Source organism: Arachis hypogaea, chromosome 16 (assembly GCF_003086295.3).
Source record: "Arachis hypogaea cultivar Tifrunner chromosome 16, arahy.Tifrunner.gnm2.J5K5, whole genome shotgun sequence".
Taxonomy (NCBI): Eukaryota; Viridiplantae; Streptophyta; class Magnoliopsida; order Fabales; family Fabaceae; genus Arachis; species Arachis hypogaea.
In genome coordinates, this window is record NC_092051.1 from 66044326 (window position 1) to 66061964 (window position 17639).

General features: G+C 40.5%; 11 non-coding genes and 5 pseudogenes across 11 annotated transcripts; 15 read left to right on the forward strand and 1 right to left on the reverse strand.

Moving 5' to 3' along the window:
• Positions 1 to 366: 366 nt before the first annotated feature.
• On the reverse strand, positions 367 to 470 carry LOC112761389 (small nucleolar RNA R71). Its single transcript, XR_003181786.1, has one exon. It is a non-coding gene; the product is annotated as a small nucleolar RNA R71 (small nucleolar RNA).
• Positions 471 to 8842: 8372 nt separating this feature from the next.
• On the forward strand, positions 8843 to 8961 carry LOC112759748 (5S ribosomal RNA; annotated as a pseudogene).
• A 177-nt stretch (positions 8962 to 9138) lies between these two features.
• Positions 9139 to 9262, forward strand: LOC112759812 (5S ribosomal RNA; annotated as a pseudogene).
• Positions 9263 to 11018: 1756 nt separating this feature from the next.
• On the forward strand, positions 11019 to 11137 carry LOC112762067 (5S ribosomal RNA). The gene has a single exon (XR_003182425.1). It is a non-coding gene; the product is annotated as a 5S ribosomal RNA (ribosomal RNA).
• Positions 11138 to 12184: 1047 nt separating this feature from the next.
• LOC112759439 (5S ribosomal RNA) lies at positions 12185 to 12303 on the forward strand. The gene has a single exon (XR_003180190.1). It is a non-coding gene; the product is annotated as a 5S ribosomal RNA (ribosomal RNA).
• Positions 12304 to 12483: 180 nt separating this feature from the next.
• On the forward strand, positions 12484 to 12602 carry LOC112762172 (5S ribosomal RNA). The gene has a single exon (XR_003182522.1). It is a non-coding gene; the product is annotated as a 5S ribosomal RNA (ribosomal RNA).
• Positions 12603 to 12784: 182 nt separating this feature from the next.
• On the forward strand, positions 12785 to 12903 carry LOC112762030 (5S ribosomal RNA). The gene has a single exon (XR_003182392.1). It is a non-coding gene; the product is annotated as a 5S ribosomal RNA (ribosomal RNA).
• A 180-nt stretch (positions 12904 to 13083) lies between these two features.
• On the forward strand, positions 13084 to 13202 carry LOC112761674 (5S ribosomal RNA). The gene has a single exon (XR_003182058.1). It is a non-coding gene; the product is annotated as a 5S ribosomal RNA (ribosomal RNA).
• A 182-nt stretch (positions 13203 to 13384) lies between these two features.
• On the forward strand, positions 13385 to 13503 carry LOC112759416 (5S ribosomal RNA). Its single transcript, XR_003180171.1, has one exon. It is a non-coding gene; the product is annotated as a 5S ribosomal RNA (ribosomal RNA).
• A 181-nt stretch (positions 13504 to 13684) lies between these two features.
• Positions 13685 to 13803, forward strand: LOC112759572 (5S ribosomal RNA; annotated as a pseudogene).
• A 179-nt stretch (positions 13804 to 13982) lies between these two features.
• LOC112762208 (5S ribosomal RNA) lies at positions 13983 to 14101 on the forward strand. The gene has a single exon (XR_003182555.1). It is a non-coding gene; the product is annotated as a 5S ribosomal RNA (ribosomal RNA).
• Positions 14102 to 14253: 152 nt separating this feature from the next.
• LOC112759529 (5S ribosomal RNA) lies at positions 14254 to 14372 on the forward strand. The gene has a single exon (XR_003180264.1). It is a non-coding gene; the product is annotated as a 5S ribosomal RNA (ribosomal RNA).
• Positions 14373 to 14556: 184 nt separating this feature from the next.
• LOC112759519 (5S ribosomal RNA) lies at positions 14557 to 14675 on the forward strand. Its single transcript, XR_003180255.1, has one exon. It is a non-coding gene; the product is annotated as a 5S ribosomal RNA (ribosomal RNA).
• Positions 14676 to 14853: 178 nt separating this feature from the next.
• On the forward strand, positions 14854 to 14972 carry LOC112759490 (5S ribosomal RNA). The gene has a single exon (XR_003180231.1). It is a non-coding gene; the product is annotated as a 5S ribosomal RNA (ribosomal RNA).
• A 181-nt stretch (positions 14973 to 15153) lies between these two features.
• Positions 15154 to 15272, forward strand: LOC112759794 (5S ribosomal RNA; annotated as a pseudogene).
• A 178-nt stretch (positions 15273 to 15450) lies between these two features.
• LOC112759789 (5S ribosomal RNA) lies at positions 15451 to 15569 on the forward strand (annotated as a pseudogene).
• The last annotated feature ends 2070 nt before the right edge of the window (positions 15570 to 17639 follow it).

The window sequence follows — 17639 nt, forward strand, 5'->3', positions numbered from 1 at the left end:
AAGATGCTTGGTGACTTTACTGCACCTAATTCCAATTTACATGGAAGAAGCATCTCAATCCCTGCCATTGGAGCAAACAATTTTGAGCTGAAACCTCAACTAGTTTCTCTGATGCAACAGAATTGTAAGTTTTATGGACTTCCGTCCGAAGATCCCTTTCAATTCTTAACTGAATTCTTGCAGATCTGTGATACTGTTAAGACCAATAGGGTTGATCCCGAGGTCTATAGGCTTATGCTTTTCCCGTTTGCTGTAAGAGACAGAGCTAGAGTATGGTTTGAATCTCAACCTAAGGATAGCCTGAACTCTTGGGATAAGCTGGTCACGGCTTTCTTAGCCAAGTTCTTTCCTCCTCAAAAGCTTAGTAAGCTTAGAGTGGATGTTCAAACCTTCAAACAGAAAGAAGGTGAATCCCTCTATGAAGCTTGGGAGAGATGTAAGCAACTGACCAAAAAGTGTCCTTCTGACATGTTTTCAGAATGGACCATTCTGGATATATTCTATGATGGTCTATCTGAACTACCAAAGATGTCATTGGACCATTCTGCAGGTGGATCCATTCACCTAAAGAAAACGCCTGCAGAAGCTCAAGAACTCATTGACATGGTTGCTAATAACCAGTTCATGTACACTTCTGAGAGGAATCCTGTAAGTAATGGGATGCCTCAGAAGAAGGGAGTTCTTGAAATTGATACTCTGAATGCCATATTGGCTCATAACAAAATATTGACTTAGCAAGTCAATATGATTTCTCAGAGTCTGAATGGAATGCAAGTTGCATCCAACAGTACTCAAGAGGCATCTTCTGAGGAAGAAGCTTATGATCTTGAGAACCATGCAATAGCAGAGGTGAATTACATGGGTGAACCCTATGGAAACACCTATAATCCCTCATGGAGAAATCAACCAAATCTCTCATGGAAGGATCAACAAAAGCCTCAACAAGGCTTTAATAATGGTGGAAGAAACAGGTTTAGCAATAGCTAACCTTTTCCATCATCCACTCAGCAACAGACAGAGAATTCTGAGCAGAATCCATCTAGCTTAGCAAATATAGTCTCTGATCTATCTAAGGCCACTGTGAGTTTCAAGAATGAAACAAGGTCCTCCATTAGAAATTTGGAGGCACAAGTAGGCCAGCTGAGTAAAAGGGTCACTGAAACTCCTCCTAGTACTCTTCCAAGCAATACAGAAGAGAATCCAAAAAGAGAGTGCAAGGCCATTAATTTAACCATCATGGCCGAACCTACAAGGGAGGGAGAGGACGTGAATCCCAGTGAGGAAGACCTCCTGGGACGTCCAGTGATCAACAAGGAGTTTCCCTCTGAGGAACCAAAGGAATCTGAGGCTCATCTGGAGACCATAGAGATTCCATTAAACCTCCTTATGCCATTTATGAGCTCTGATGAGAATTCTTCTTTTAAAGAGAATGAAGATGTTACTGGACAGCAAGTTGCCAAGTACATTGGTGCAATCATGAAGTTGAATGCCAAATTATTTGGTAATGAGACTTGGGAAGATGAACCTCCCTTGCTCACCAATGAACTGAGTGATCTGAATCAACTGACATTGCCTCAGAAGAAACAGGATCCTGGAAAGTTCTTAATACCTTGTACCATAGGCACTATGACCTTTGAAAAGGCTCTATGTGACCTTGGGTCAGGGATAAACCTAATGCCACTCTCTGTAATGAAGAAACTGGGAATCTTTGAGGTGCAAGCTGCTAGAATCTCATTAGAGATGGCAGACAACTCAAGAAAACAGACTTATGGCCAAGTAGAGGACGTGTTAGTAAAGGTTGAAGGCCTTTACATCCCTGCTGATTTCATAATCCTAGACACTGGGAAGGATGAGGATGAATCCATCATCCTTGGAAGATCCTTCCTAGCCATAGCAAAAGCTGTGATTGATGTGGACAGAGGAGAGTTGATCCTTCAACTGAATGAGGACAACCTTGTGTTTGAAACTCAAGGATCTCCTTCTGTAATCATGGAGAGGAAGCATGAAAAGCTTCTCTCACTGCAGAGTCAACCAAAGCCCCCACAGCCAAACTCTAAGTTTGGTGTTGGAAGGCCACAACCAAATTCTAAGTTTGGTGTTGAACCCCCACAACCAAACTCTAAGTTTGGTGTTGGGAGGTCCCAACCTTGCTCTGATTATCTGTGAGGCTCCATGAGAGCTCACTGTCAAGCTATTGACATTAGATAACTACTTGTTGGGAGGCAACCCAATGTTATTTAATCATTTTTATTTTATTTTCTCTTTGTTATTTCATGTTTTATTAGGTTGATGATCATGTGGAGTCATAAAAACTACTTAAAAATCGAAAACAGAATGAAAAACAGCATTGAAAATAGCATAACCTGGAGGAAAGTAGTCTGGTGTTTAAACGCCAGAAACAAGCAACTGTCTGGTGTTTAACGCCAGAAATAGGCACCAAGCTGGCGTTTAACGCCAGAAACAAGCATCTACCTGGAATTAAACGCCAGAAACAAGCTACATTTAGGCATTTAACGCCAAAAACTGGAAGCAGTCTGGCGTTAAACGCCAGGATTACACAGCAAGGGCATTTTACACGCCTAATTGGAGCAGGGATGTTAAGTCCTTGACCCCAGTTGATCTGTGAACCCCACAGGATCCCCACCACTTCTTCTCTCCTCTTCACACCTTTTCATAACTCTCTTCCCCAAAATAACCTCCACCAATCACCTCCAATTCCCCTCCAAAACCATCATATACCCACCTACACCCATCCACTCAAATCCAAACCATCACTCCTTCCTTTTCACACATCATAACCACCTTAAACCCCCAGTGGCCAAACCATTCACACACCACCATCTCCTCCATCTCTTCGTCTTCTCATCCTTTCTTTCTTCTTTTGCTCGAGGATGAGCAAACATTTTAAGTTTGGTGTGGAAAAAGCATTGCTTTTTTGTTTTTCCATAACTACTAATGCCTCAAGGGATACACTTCCCTCCACAAAACTATTTGGAGAAAATCAACACCTCCCTAAGAGAATTAAGTTCCAACATGGGACAACTAAGGGTGGAGCACCAAGAGCATTCCATCATCCTCCATAAAATTAGAGAAGATCAAAGAGCTATGAGGGAGGAGCAACAAAGACAAGGAAGAGACATAGAGGAGCTCAAGAGCACCATTGGTTCTTCAAGAAGAGGAAGACGCCATCCTCACTAAGGTGGACTCATTCCTTAATCTCCTTGTCTATTTATTTTACCGTTTTTCAATTTTTGAGCTTTATGTTTTATTTATGTTTGTGTCTTCACTATATGATCATTAGTGTCTAAATGTCTATGCCTTAAAGTTATGAATATGAATCCATCACCTCTCTTAAATGAAAACTGTTCTAAAAACAAAAGAACAAGAAGTACATGGTTTCGAATTCATCCTTGAAACTAGTTTGATTATTTTGATGTGGTGACAATACTTTTTGTTTTCTGAATGAATGCTTGAACAGTGCATATGTCTTTTGAAGTTGATGTTTATGAATGTTAAATATGTTGGCTCTTGAAGAATAAGGAAAAAGGAGACATGTTATTTGAGCAAGGGTAATAAAAAGGGTCCAAGGCTTTGAGCATCAGTGGATAGGAGGGCCTAAAGGAATAAAATCCTGGCCTAAGCGGCTAAACCAAGCTGTCCCTAACCATGTGCTTGTGGCGTGAAGGTGTCAAGTGAAAACTTGAGACTGAGCGGTTAAAGTCGAGGTCCAAAGCAAAAGAAAGAGTGTGCTTAAGAACCCTGGATACCTCTAATTGGGGACTTTAGCAAAGCTGAGTCACAATCTGAAAAGGTTCACCCAGTTATGTGTCTGTGGCATTTATGTATCCGGTGGTAATACTGGAAAACAAAGTGCTTAGGGCCACGGCCAAGACTCATAAAGTAGCTGTGTTCAAGAATCAACATACTGAACTAGGAGAATCAATAACACTATCTGAATTCTAAGTTCCTATAGATGCCAATCATTCTGAACCTCAATGGATAAAGCGAGATGCCAAAACTATTCAAGAGGCAAAAAGCTACAAGTCCCGCTCATCTGATTGGAGCTAAGCTTCATTGATATTTTGGAATTTATAGTATATTCTCTTATTTTTATCCTATTTAATTTTCAGTTGCTTGGGGACAAGCAACAATTTAAGTTTGGTGTTGTGATGAGCGGATAATTTATACGCTTTTTGGCATTGTTTTTAGTATGTTTTTAGTATGATTTAATTAATTTTCATTATATTTTTACTAGTTCTTAATTAAAAATCACATTTCTAGACTTTACTATGAGTTTGTGTGTTTTTCTATGATTTCAGGTAATTTCTGGCTGAAATTGAGGTACTTGAGCAAAAATCTGATTCAAGTTGAAAAAGGACTGCTGATGCTGTTAGATTCTGACCTCTCTGCACTCGGAATGGATTTTCTGGAGCTACAGAACTCCAAATGGTGCGCTCTGAATTGTGTTGGAAAGTAGACATCCAGATATTTCCAGTAATATATAATAGTCCATACTTTGAATAAGGATAGACGACGTGAACTGGCATTCAAAGCCAGTTCCATGCTGCATTCTGGAGTCAAACGCCAGAAACAGGTTGCAAAGTGGAGTTCAACGCTAGAAACAGGCTACAAACTGGCGTTCAACTCCAAGAGAAGCCTCTACACGTGTAAAGCTCAATGCTCAGCCCAAGCACACACCAAGTGGGCCCTATAAGTGGATTTCTGCATCATTTACTCAATTCTGCAAACCCTAGTAACTAGTTTAGTATAAATAGGACTTTTTACTATTATGTTTATATCTTTGGACTCAATTCTGCATCATTTTTATCTGTTCTTACTACATGAGAATTGAATTAGTAGAATTTGATTTGTAATTATTTTGAAGAGCTTATTTATTATTGATCAAGTGGACAAAAAAAATCATATAGTTGCATTCATATATATAGGTTGCATTGCATTGCATGAGTTTTACATGTTCTTACTCATTTATTTTATCTCCTTCAACTAAGAATGAGGACATGCTAATGTTTAAGTGTGGGGAGGTTGATAAACCACTATTTTATGGTTAGCATGCTATTGTTTACCCACTTATTCATATGATTAGCATGCATTTATATTTCCTTCCTAAAATTATTACATGATTGAAAACTTGCTTCCTAGAGACTTTTAATTATGTATTTTAATTCTCCTTTATTCCATTTGATGCCGTGATCTGTGTGTTAAGTGTTTCAGGCTTTATAGGGCATGAATGAGTTGGAGATTGGAAAGGAAGCTTGCAAAAATGGAAGGAACACAATAAATTAAGGAGATGACCAGCGAGAAGTGACGCGGCCGCATGGCTCATGCGACCGCGCGGAAGAGAGGAAATCGCAGTGACGCGGTCGCATGGCCCACGCGACCGCGCGGATTGGAATAGCACAAGTGACATGGAGGCGTGGACGACGCGCCCGCATGGCAAAGCAAAACGCCGCATGACGCGTCCGCATAAATGACGCGATCACGTGACATGCGTGATCTGCATAATCTGCAGAATTCGCTGGGGGCGATTTTGGGCCCTGTTTTGACCCAGTTTTCGGCCCGGAAAAGCAGACTAGAGCCAGAGGACATACAGAAACCAAAAACAACATTCATTCTACACAATTTTAGTTTTTAGATCTAGTTTTACTCCTCCTCTAGGTTTTCTCTCTACACACTCATAGTTCTTAGGATTTTTATTTTCTATTGTTCTTTGCATTGGGATATCGAGAAGAGTTATTACCTCATCAAGACTTCGTCATTCTAGTTCATTTTCTTTACTTGGCTTTACTCTTCCATGTCCTTTAATTTACTCAATTTTACTATTGGATTATTTTAGAATTTATTAATACAAGAGTTACTTTTATTTTTAATTGATTCCTTTGAGTTTTATTTATCATGTCTTTCTTTAATTCCCTTTCCTATGTTATGAGTTCTACATTCACAATGAGCGAGTAGTTCCCTGACTTGATGGGGAGTTGATTGAAAGGAACCCTTGAGTTGGAATGTTCAAAGGAGAAATTGTTATTGGGTTTATTGTTGGATGGCTCTCTAGTCACTAACGCCAATCCTTCCAAGTAAGCGGATTGGGACTTGTGAGTAAAAACATCATTCCAACTTGTTTGACTTTCCCTTATTTAGTAAGGGATAACTAAACAGAACGACCTTCAATTATCAATTAATCTTGAGAGTACTGCAACAAGAATAGGGCTTCCAACTAATCTACTCCCAGTCAAGGATTTTATTTAAATTACTTGATTTCCCCAATTTAATTTCCTGTTTATTCAACTCAAACTCTTTCTGAAAATATCTGATTAATAAAATAGCACACCTTTCTGCAACTCGTTGGGAGACGACCTGGGATTCATACTCCTAGTATTTTAATTTTAATTTTTGTGACAACCTTTCTAAATTGATAAGCGGATTTCTGGTTAGTTAAAAACTATACTTGCAACGCACAACTTATATCAATTCTTAATTAGCCAATTTCCGCCACGTCAATCCACCTCTATTCCCTTGTTCGAAATTTTGTACCCAAGGACAATTCCTTCAGTCACCATAAAGTGACATTTCTCCCAGTTTAAAACCAGGTTAGTCTTTTGGCACCTTTTTAGAACAAGTGATAGATGGTCAAGACAGGAGCTGAATGAGTCACCAAATACTGAGAAGTCATCCATGAAGACTTTCAAAAATTTCTCTACCATATTAGAGAAAATAGAGAGCATGCACCTCTGAAAGGTTGCAGGTGCATTGTACAGGCCAAATGGCATCCTTCTGTAAGCAAATACCCCAGATGGACAAGTGAATGCTGTTTTCTTTTGGTCTTGAGGATCTACTGCAATTTGGTTGTAACCTAAATAGCCATCCAAAAAGCAGTAGTATTCATGGCCTGCAAGTATCTCTAGCATCTGGTCTATGAATGGTAAAGAAAAATGATCCTTCCTGGTGGCTGTATTGAGCCTTCTGTAGTCAATACACATACGCCATCCTGTAACTGTTCTTGTAGGAACCAGTTCATTCTTTTCATTATGAACCACTGTCATGCCTCCCTTCTTGGGGACAACTTGAACAGGGCTCACCCAGGGGCTATCAGAAATAGGATAAATAATCTCAGCCTCTAGTAACTTAGTGACCTCTTTTTGCACCACCTCCTTCATGGCTGGATTTAGCCGCCTCTGTGGTTGAACCACTGGCTTAGCATCATCCTCCAATAGGATCTTGTGCATGCATTTGGCTAGGCTAATGCCCTTAAGATCACTTATAGACCACCCAAGAGCTGTCTTGTGTGTCGTTAGCACCTGAATTAGTGCTTTCTCTTCCTGTGGCTCTAAACCAGAGCTTATGATCACTAGAAAAGTGTCCTCTTCTTCCACAAATACATATTTCAGGGAGGGTGACAGTGGTTTGAGCTCAGGTTTATGAGGCTTTTCCTCTTCTTGAGGAATTTTTAGAGGTTCTTCTGTTTTCTCTGGTTCCTCCAGATCAGGATGAATATCTTTAAAAATGTCCTCAAGCTCTGATTTGAGAATCTCAGTCATATTGACCTTTTTCACCAGGGAGTCAATAATTTCAGTGCTCATGTAGTCTTTTGATGTGTCTGGATGCTGCATAACTTTGACAGCATTCAACTTAAACTCATCCTTAACAAGAAAATACCAAACTTAAAATTTTTCAATCAAAATAATAAAATAGGACAAGTAATTCGAAAATTATAATTAAAAGGAAAAAGATTTGGAAAAATTTTATAAAAGATTTTCGAAAAAAAGAAAATTGAAAAAGAATTTGTTTTGAAAAATATTTGAAAAGATAAATTTTTAAAATTGAAATTTTAACTTGACTAACAAGAATCTACCAAATTTTAAAATTTTGACTAAGTCAACCTAAGGAATTCGAAAATGATGAGTAAATAAAGGAAAAGATATTTTTTTTATTTTAATGAGGAAAGATAAAAACAAGTAAAGGACACCAAACTTAGAATTTTTAGATCAAAACAAAGGAAACAAACAAGAAAACTTTGAATGTCAAGATGAACACCAAGGACACTTTGAAGATCAAGATGAACACCAAGAACAAATTTTGGAAAATCTTTAGGAAAATAAAGACACAAAGGACACCAAACTTAAAGATTTTTTTTTATACTTTAGACACTAATAATTCAAAAAATTGAAAGAAAAATAAAAATAAATAATAAAAAAGACGTGCAATTGACACGAAACTTGAAACATGAAACTAAACTCAAACAAAAGACTTCAAAGGAAAATTAAAGATTAATAAAGAAAAATAAAATTTTTGAAAAGAAAATAAAAGACTCAAATTTAGTGACTCTAAACCAAAAAGATAAATTTTTCCTAATCTAAGCAACAAGATGAACCGTCAGTTGTCCAAACTCGAACAATCCCCGGCAACGGTGCCAAAAACTTGGTGCACGGAATTGTGATCACACTTTTCACAACTCCGCACAACTAACCAGCAAGTACACTGAGTCGTCCAAGTAATACCTTAAGTGAGTAAGGGTCGATCCCACGGAGATTGTCGGCTTGAAGCAAGCTATAGTTATCTTATAAATCCTAGTCAGGAGATTAATGATAAAAATGATTTTTTTTTGTTTATGAAAAGTAAATAACATGAAATAAATGATACTTGTGATTCAGTAATGAGGAACAGGTTGAGGTTCTGGAGATGCTCTGTCTTCTGAATCTCTGCTTTCCTATTGTCTTCTTCTCCAAACACGCATGGTTTCCTTCCATGGCAAGCTGTATGATCCTCTCGGATGAAAAATACCAGGCACAGTTTCCGCACGGCTAATCAACTATCGGATCACTCGTCTTGGATGAAAAATACCAGCATTAATGCACCGGATCCCACCAGAACTCCGTAGTTAAACGTGCTTAGGCGAGAGTAGTATTAGGATGGGTTACCTCTTGGGAATTCCTCGTGTTGTACCTTTTTTTTACGTCGTGCTTACCCTCGTTCTTTAACCGATGCTATCTCGAATATTTAACCTAAAGCAAGCCTTAATGAACTGATTCTCGGCAGGCTCCCACGGGCCCAGCAGGGCTTCCCAGCTAGACTTACCCTATGTCGTGACACATGCTTATGGTAATTGTGTGTGTATACTTTAATAGGCGCAATCATACTAGCACTAATGCACCGGATCTCATCAGAACTCCACAGTTAAGCGTGCATGGGCGAGAGCGGTACTAGGATGGGTGACCTTCTGGGAAGTGATAAACCCCGATTGCGTGGTTTATCTTGTGCTTATTTTAGGGGGGTTTTATCACTTTTTTCCACATTAATTCAATGAAAAAGCATGGTTTTGTAATTCTCCCTTGAATTATGCTTAAGTGTAAAAACATGCTTTTTAGGCCTTTAAATTGGTGATTTTAATTCACTTTAATTCCATTCGATGCCTTGATGTGTTTGTTGAGTCATTTCAGGTTCATAAGGCAAGTATTGGATGGAAGAAATGAGGAGAAAGGCATACAAAGTGGAGAATGCATGAAGAAACAAAGACTAGGAATTCATCGATACACGAGCACGCGTACAAGGCGCGCACGCGCGAAAGTGGTTTTACATAGAGATGTGCACGCGTACATGCCGCAGCCGCGTGGATGAAGAAACAGCCAATCGACGCGCACGCGCACATGGCGCGTACGCGCCGATACTCTCACGTGACCCACTTAAAGGCAAAATGCTGGGGGCGATTTTTGAGCTGCCTAGGCCCAAATCCAACTTGTTTATGAGTGTATTTCATGCAGAATTGAAGTCCAAGCAAAGGAGGGGGCAATTAGTTAGTCAACACGAGCCTTTAGTTAGTTTTCTAGAGAGAGAAGCTCCCTATTCTCTCTAGAATTAGGTTAGGATTAGGGTAGATTATTATAGATCCATGTTTAATTCCTTGCTTTCATCTTGCTTCTTTTATAATTTCTCATGTCTATGTCTTGATCTCTTTAGTTGTAATGTTAATTCCTCATTTTGTCTTCTTTTGTGATGATGAACTCATGTTGGATTTGGTTTAAAATTAATGCAACTTGATGTTGATATTTCTTTCATGATTGATCTTTCTTGCCATTGTTAAGTTCTTGCTTATAATAGTCATGGTTCTCCTTAATTTTAGCAATTTGTGATGTTTACTTTTCTTGCCTACTAGGTGTTTGATAAAATGCTCCCTATAGTTTCTGAGTAGTTCTCTTGACCCTTGGCCTAGGCTAAGGAGATTGAATGATCTTGAGTCCTTGGGTTTTGTTGAATTGGTAATTTTAGAACCCTTGTGGATCAATTTGATAACCATTGACTCTAGCCTACTACTAAGTCAATTAGTAGCCAGGTTGGGACTTATGGATTGATGTTGATCAAGCCATTTGACGTACTCCAAGCCTAGGAGTAAACATTACGTACTTAAGGCTTTAGTGAGTAGACCTAATGAGCTCGGTTCCGCATGATTATCAATGTTTGAATTGTTGGCAAGGATAGTGATCTCAATTACCTAAGTCTTAGCCAAGAGCCCTTTATCCCGCTCATTTTAATTGCTTGTTTATTCTACACGTCTTGCTCATTTTATTGCTCCTTTTATCAACCAAAACCCCCCTTTTACCCCTTCATAGCTAATAATTGACCACTTCATTGCTATCCTCGTGAGACGACACTGAGTCTAAATACTTCGGTAACTTTTCATTGGGGTTTGTACTTGTGACAAAACCATATTCTTAATTTGATTTGAGGATTGACTATTGGTTTGGACTATACTAACAACGGAATTATTTTGTGGAATTCTGAACTGGTATAAATCCTTGTATCAGGAAGTCCTCGTGTTGCACCTTTTTTTTTTCTTTACGTTGTGCTTACCCTCGTTCTTTAAATGACGCTATCTCGAATCAGTTAGCTAAAGCGAGCCTTAATGACTTGACTTTCGACAGCCTCCTACGAGGCCCGTAGGGCTTCGCAGCTCAACTTACCCTTTGTCGCGATACATGCTTATGACGACTGTATGCACATACTTTAATAGGTATGATCATACCAGCACTAATGCACCGGATCCCACCAGAACTCCGTAGTTAAGCGTGCTTGGGCGAGAGTAGTACTAGGATGGGTGACCTCCTTGGAAGTCCTCGTGTTGCACCTCTCTTTTTTTTTTTACGTCGTGCTTACCCTCGTTCTTTAAACGATGCTATCTTGAATAGTTTAGCTAAACCGAGCCTTAATGACCTGATTTTCGGTAGGCTCCCATGGGCCCCACAAGGTTTCGTAGCTCGACTTACCCTATGTCGCGACACATGCTTATGATAATTGTGTGCAAATACTTTAATAGGTGCGATCATACCAGCAGTAATGCACCAGATCCCATCATAAATCCGCAGTTAACCGTGCTTGGGCGAGAGTAGTACTTGGATGGGTGACCTCCTCGGAAATGGGTTGGATTGGGCCCAAAATTAGCTGCAAAATTGCTGGGGGCGATTTAATTAAAGTGGACCCATGGACAGCATCGGCGCGCACGCATACATGGAGCGTGCGCGCCCATGAGCGCAAAGAAACATATGGAAAAATATATATCATTTTGAGCCCCGGATGTTAGCTTTCCAACGCAACTGAAACCGTCTCATTTGGACCTCTGTAGCTCAAGTTATGGTCGTTTGAGTGCAAAGAGGTCAAGCTTGACAGCTTTACGGTACCTTTATTTCTTCATGAGTTCTCCTACTTTGCAAGCTTTTTCTTCATTCCTTCCATCCAATACTTGCGTTATAAATCTGAAATCACTCAACAAATACATCAAGGCATCGAATGGAATTAAAGTGAATTAAAATCACCAATTTTAGGGCCTAAAAAGCATGTTTTCACATTTATGCACAAATCAAGGGAGAATTGAAAAACCATGCTATTTCATTGAATAAGTGTGGGAAAAGGTGATAAAATCCCCTAAAATAAGCATAAGATAAACCACAAAATCGGGATTTATCAGTGACCTCCTGGGAAGTCCTCGTGTTGTACCTTTTTTTTTTTTACGTCGTGCTTACCCTCGTTCTTTAAACGACGCTATCTCAAATAGTTTAGCTATAGTGAGCCTTAATGAACTGATTTTCGGCAAGCTCCCACGGGACCTGCAGGGCTTCGCAACTCGACTTACCCTACGTCGCAATACATGCTTATGATAATTGTGTGCACATACTTTAATAGGTGCGATCATACCAACACTAATGCACCGGATTCCACCAGAACTCTATAGTTAAGCGTGCTTGGGCGAGAGTGGTACTAGGATGGGTAACCTCCTTGGAAGTCCTCGTGTTGCACCTCTTTTTTTTTATGTCGTGCTTACCCTCGTTCTTTAAACGACGCTATCTCGAATATTTTAGCTAAAGCAAGGCTTAATGACCTGACTTCCGGCAGGCTCTTACGGGGTCCGCAGGGCTTCGCAGCTCAACTTACCCTATGTAGCGATACATGCTTATGACAATTGCATGCGCATACTTTAATAGGTGCGATCATACTAGCACTAATGCACCGGATCCCAGTAGAACTCTGCAGTTAAGCGTGCTTGGGCGAGAGTAGTACTACGATAGGTGACCTCCTGGGAAGTCCTCGTGTTGCACCTCTTTTTTTTCTTACGTGGTTCTTACCCTCGTTCTTTAAACGACACTATCTCGAATAGTTTAGCTAAAGCGAGCCTTAATGGCCTGACTTTCGGCAGGCTCTTACGGGGCCCACAGGGTTTCGCAGCTCGACTTACCCTATGTAGCGATACATGCTTATGATAATTTTGTGCACATACTTTAATAGGTGTGATCATACCAGCACTAATGCACCGGATCCCACCAGAACTCCGTAGTTAAGCGTGCTTGGGCTAGAGTAGTACTAGGATGGGTGACCTCCTGGGAAGTCCTCGTGTTGTACCTTTTTTTTTTACGTCGGGCTTACCTTAGTTTTTTAAACGGCGCTATCTCGAATAGTTTAGCTACAGTGAGCCTTAATGAACTGATTTTCGGCAAGCTCCCACGGGCCCTGCAGGGCGTCGCAGCTCGACATACCCTACGTCGCGATACATGCTTATGATAATTGTGTGCACATACTTTTACTAGGTGCGATCATACCAACACTAATGCACCGGATCCCACCAGAACTCCGTAGTTAAGCGTGCTTGGGCGAGAGTGGTACTAGGATGGGTGACCTCTTGGGAAGTCCTCGTGTTGCACCTCTTTTTTTTTTTATGTCGTGCTTACCCTCGTTCTTTAAACGACGATATCTCGAATATTTTAGTTAAAGCGAGGCTTAACGACCTGACTTCCGGTAGGCTCCTACGGGGCTCGCAAGGCTTCGCAGCTCGACTTACCCTATGTAGCGATACATGCTTACCACAATTGCATGCGCATACTTTAATAGGTGCGATCATACTAGCACTAATGCACTGGATCCCAGTAGAACTCTGCAGTTAAGCATGCTTGGGAGAGAGTAGTACTATGATGGGAGACCTCCTGGGAAGTCCTCGTGTTGCACCTCTTTTTTTTTTTCGTGGTTCTTACCCTCGTTCTTTAAACGACACTATCTCGAATAGTTTAGCTAAAGCGAGCCTTAATGACCTGACTTTCGGCAGGCTCTTACGGGGCCCGTAGGGTTTCGCAGCTCGACATACCCTATGTAGCGATACATGCTTATGATAATTGTGTGCACATATTTTCATAGGTGTGATCATACCAGCAGTAATGCACCGGATCCCACCAGAACTCCGTAGTTAAGCGTGCTTGGACTAGAGTAGTACTAGAATGGGTGACCTCCTGGGAAGTCCTCATGTTGTGCCTTTTTTTTTTACGTCTTGCTTACCCTCGTTCTTTAAATGATGCTATCTCGAATAGTTTAGCTATAGTGAGCCTTAATGAACTGATTTTCAGCAAGCTCCCACGGGCACTGCAGGGCTTCGCAGCTCGACTTACCCTACGCCGCGATACATGCATATGGTAACTGTGTGCACATACTTTAATAGGTGCGATCATACCAACACTAATGCACCGGATCCCATCAGAACTCTGTAGTTAAGCGCGCTTGGGCGAGAGTGGTACTAGGATGGGTGACCTCCTAGGAAGTCCTCGTGTTGCACCTCTTTTTTTTACGTCGTGCTTACCCTCGTTCTTTAAACGACGCTATCTCGAATAGTTTAGCTAAAGCGAGCCTTAATGACCTGACTTTCGGCAGGCTCCTACGGGGCCTGCAGGGCTTCACAGCTCGACTTACCCTATGTAGCGATACTTTAATAGGTGCGATCATACCTGCACTAATGCATCGGATCCCATCAGAACTCTGCAGCTAAGCGTGCTTTCGCGAGAGTAGTACTACGATCGGTGACCTCCTGGGAAGTCCTCGTGTTGCACCTCTTTCTTTTTTTTTACGTCGTGCTTATCCTAGTTCTTTAAACGACGCTATCTCAAATTGTTTAGCTAAAGCGAGCCTTAATGACCTGGCTTTCGGCAGGGACCTACGAGGCCCGCAGGGCTTCGCAGCTCGATTTACCCTATGTAGCGATACATGCTTATGATAATTGTGTGCACATACATTAATTGGTGTGATCATACCAGCACTAATGCACCGGATCCCACCAGAACTCTGTAGTTAAACGTGCTTAGGCGAGAGTAGTACTAGGATGGGTTACCTCCAGCGAAGTCCTCGTGTTGTACCTTTTTTTTTACGTTGTGCTTACCCTCGTTCTTTAAACGACGCTATCTCGAATAGTTTAGCTAAAGAGAGCCTTAATGACCTGACTTTCGGTAAGGTCCTACGAGACCCGCAGGGTTTCGCAGCTCGACTTACCCTATGTAGCGATACATGCTTATGATAATTGTGTGCACATACATTAATTGGTGTGATCATACCAGCACTAATGCACCGGATCCCACCAGAACTCCATAGTTAAATGTGCTTAGGCGAGAGTAGTACTAGGATGGGTTACCTCCAGGGAAGTCCTCGTGTTGTACCCTATTTTTTTTTATGTCATGCTTACCCTCGTTCTTTAAACGACGCTATCTCGAATAGTTTAGCTAAAGAGAGCCTTAATGACCTGACTTTCGGCAAGGTCCTACGAGACCCGCAGGGTTTCGCAGCTCGACTTACCCTATGTAGCGATACATGCTTATGATAATTGTGTGCACATACATTAATTGGTGTGATCATACCAGCACTAATGCACCAGATCCCACCAGAACTCCGTAGTTAAATGTGCTTAGGCGAGAGTAGAACTAGGATTGGTTACCTCCAGGGAATTCTTCGTGTTGTACCTTTTTTTTTACGTCGTGCTTACCCTCGTTCTTTAAACGACGCTATCTCGAATAGTTTAGCTAAAGCGAGCCTTAATGACCTGATTTTCTGCAGGGTCCTACGAGGCCCGCAGGGTTTCGCAGCTCGACTTACCCTATGTAGCGATACATGCTTATGATAATTGTGTGCACATACATTAATTGGTGTGATCATACCAGCACTAATGCACCGGATCCTACCAGAACGCCGTAGTTAAACGTGCTTAGGCGAGAGTAGTACTAGGATGGGTTACCTCCAGGGAAGTCCTCGTGTTTGATGAGCGGATATTTTATACGCTTTTTGGGGTTAATTTCATATAGTTTTTAGTATGATTTGGTTAGTTTTTAGTATATTTTCATTAGTTTTTAGGTAAAATTCATATTTCTGGACTTTACTATGAGTTTGTGTGTTTTTCTGTAAAAGGACTGCTGATGCTGTTGGATTCTGACCTCTCAACACTTGGAATGGATTTTCTGGACCTACAAGAGTCCAATTGGCGCGCTTCAAATTGCGTTGGAAAGTAGACATTCAGGGCTTTCCAAAAATATATAATAGTCCATACTTTGCTCAAGGATAGATGACATAAACTGGCGTTCAACGCCAGTTCCATGTTGCAGTCTGGCGTCCAGCGCCAGAAACAGATTACAAGTTGGAGTTCAACGCCAGAAACAGCTTACAACCTGGCGTTGAACGCCCAAAACAGCCCAGTAACATGAGAAGCTTAAGTCTTAGCCCCAGCAAACACCAAGTGGGCCCCAGAAGTGGATTTCTGCACTATCTATCATAGTTCACTCATTTTCTGTAAACCTAGGTTACTAGTTTAGTATTTAAACAACTTTTATAGATTTATTTTGTACCTCATGACATTTTAGATCTGAACTTTGTAATCTCTGACGACATGAGTCTCTAAACTCCATTGTTGAGGGTGAGGAGCTCTGCTGTGTTTCGATGAATTAATGCAATTATTTCTGTTTTCCATTCAAACATGCGTGTTCCAATCTAAGATATTCATTCACGCTTAATTATAGAGAAGGTGATGATCCGTGACACTCATCACCTTCCTCAATCCATGAACGTGTGTCTGACAACCACCTATGTTCTACATCAGATTGAATGAGTATCTCTTAGATTCCTTAATCAAAATCTTTGTGGTATAAGCTAGATTGATGGCAACATCCATGAGAATCTGGAAAGTCTAAACCTTGTCTGTGGTATTCTGAGTAGGATTCTGGGATTAGATGGCTGTGACGAGCTTCAAACTCGCGAGTGTTGGGCATAACGACAGACGCAAAAGGATCAATGGATCCTATTCCAGCATGAGTGGGAACCGACAGATGATTAGCCGTGTAGTGACAGCGCACGTGGACCCTTTTCACTGAGAGGACGGATGGTAGCAATTGACAACGGTGATCCACCAACACACAGCTTGCCATGGAAGGAACTTTGCACTTTTGCATGCATGAGGGAAGAGGAATACAAGAGAAAAGTTGAAATTCAGAAGATAAAGCATCTCCAAAACCCCAACATATTCTCCATTACTGCATAACAAGTAACCAAAAACTTCATGCTCTCTTTTTCATTTGCAAGTCAACTGATAACCACAAATTAATATCCTGACTAAGAGTTGCAAGATAACCATAGCTTGCTTCAAACCAACAATCTCCGTGGGATCGACCCTTACTCACATAAGGTATTACTTGGACGACCCAGTGCACTTGCTGGTTAGTGGTACGAGTTGTGAAAAGTGTGATTCACAATTCGTGCACCAAGTTTTTGGCGCCGTTGCCGGGGATTGTTCGAGTTTGGACAACTGACGGTTTATTTTTTTGCTTAGATTAGGAAAAATTTTTTCTTTTAAAATCCTTATTTTCTCTTTTTAAATTTTTTCGAAAATTTTATAAACTGATAATTGAGTTTTTCTGTTTGATCTTTAGTTTTTCTTGTTCTGTTTCTTTTCTTTTTTTTCTTGTGCCTTTTCAAAACTTTAGTTTTCGAAAAAAATTTTTATTCTTATTTATTTAAAACTACTTCTTCAAAACAAGTGTTACATTTACTGCCCAATTGGCTAGAGCGTTGGTCTATGTTCTTGGTAATTGGGTATCTTCTTTTTAAATTATTTTTTTTTTCAAAAATAATTTTTCTATTAAATCTTGTGCCAAACTTTAAGTTTGGTCTTTTCTTGTTGATTTTTCTTTGGTTTTCAAAAATTTTATTTTGGTTTTCAAAAAATTTTAAGTTTGGTGTTCTACCTTCATGTTCTTGTTATTCTTGTGACTCTTCGAGGTGTTCTTGAGTCTTCCTTGTGTTTTAATCTTAAAATTTTTAAGTTTGGTGTCCCTTGGTGTTTTCCC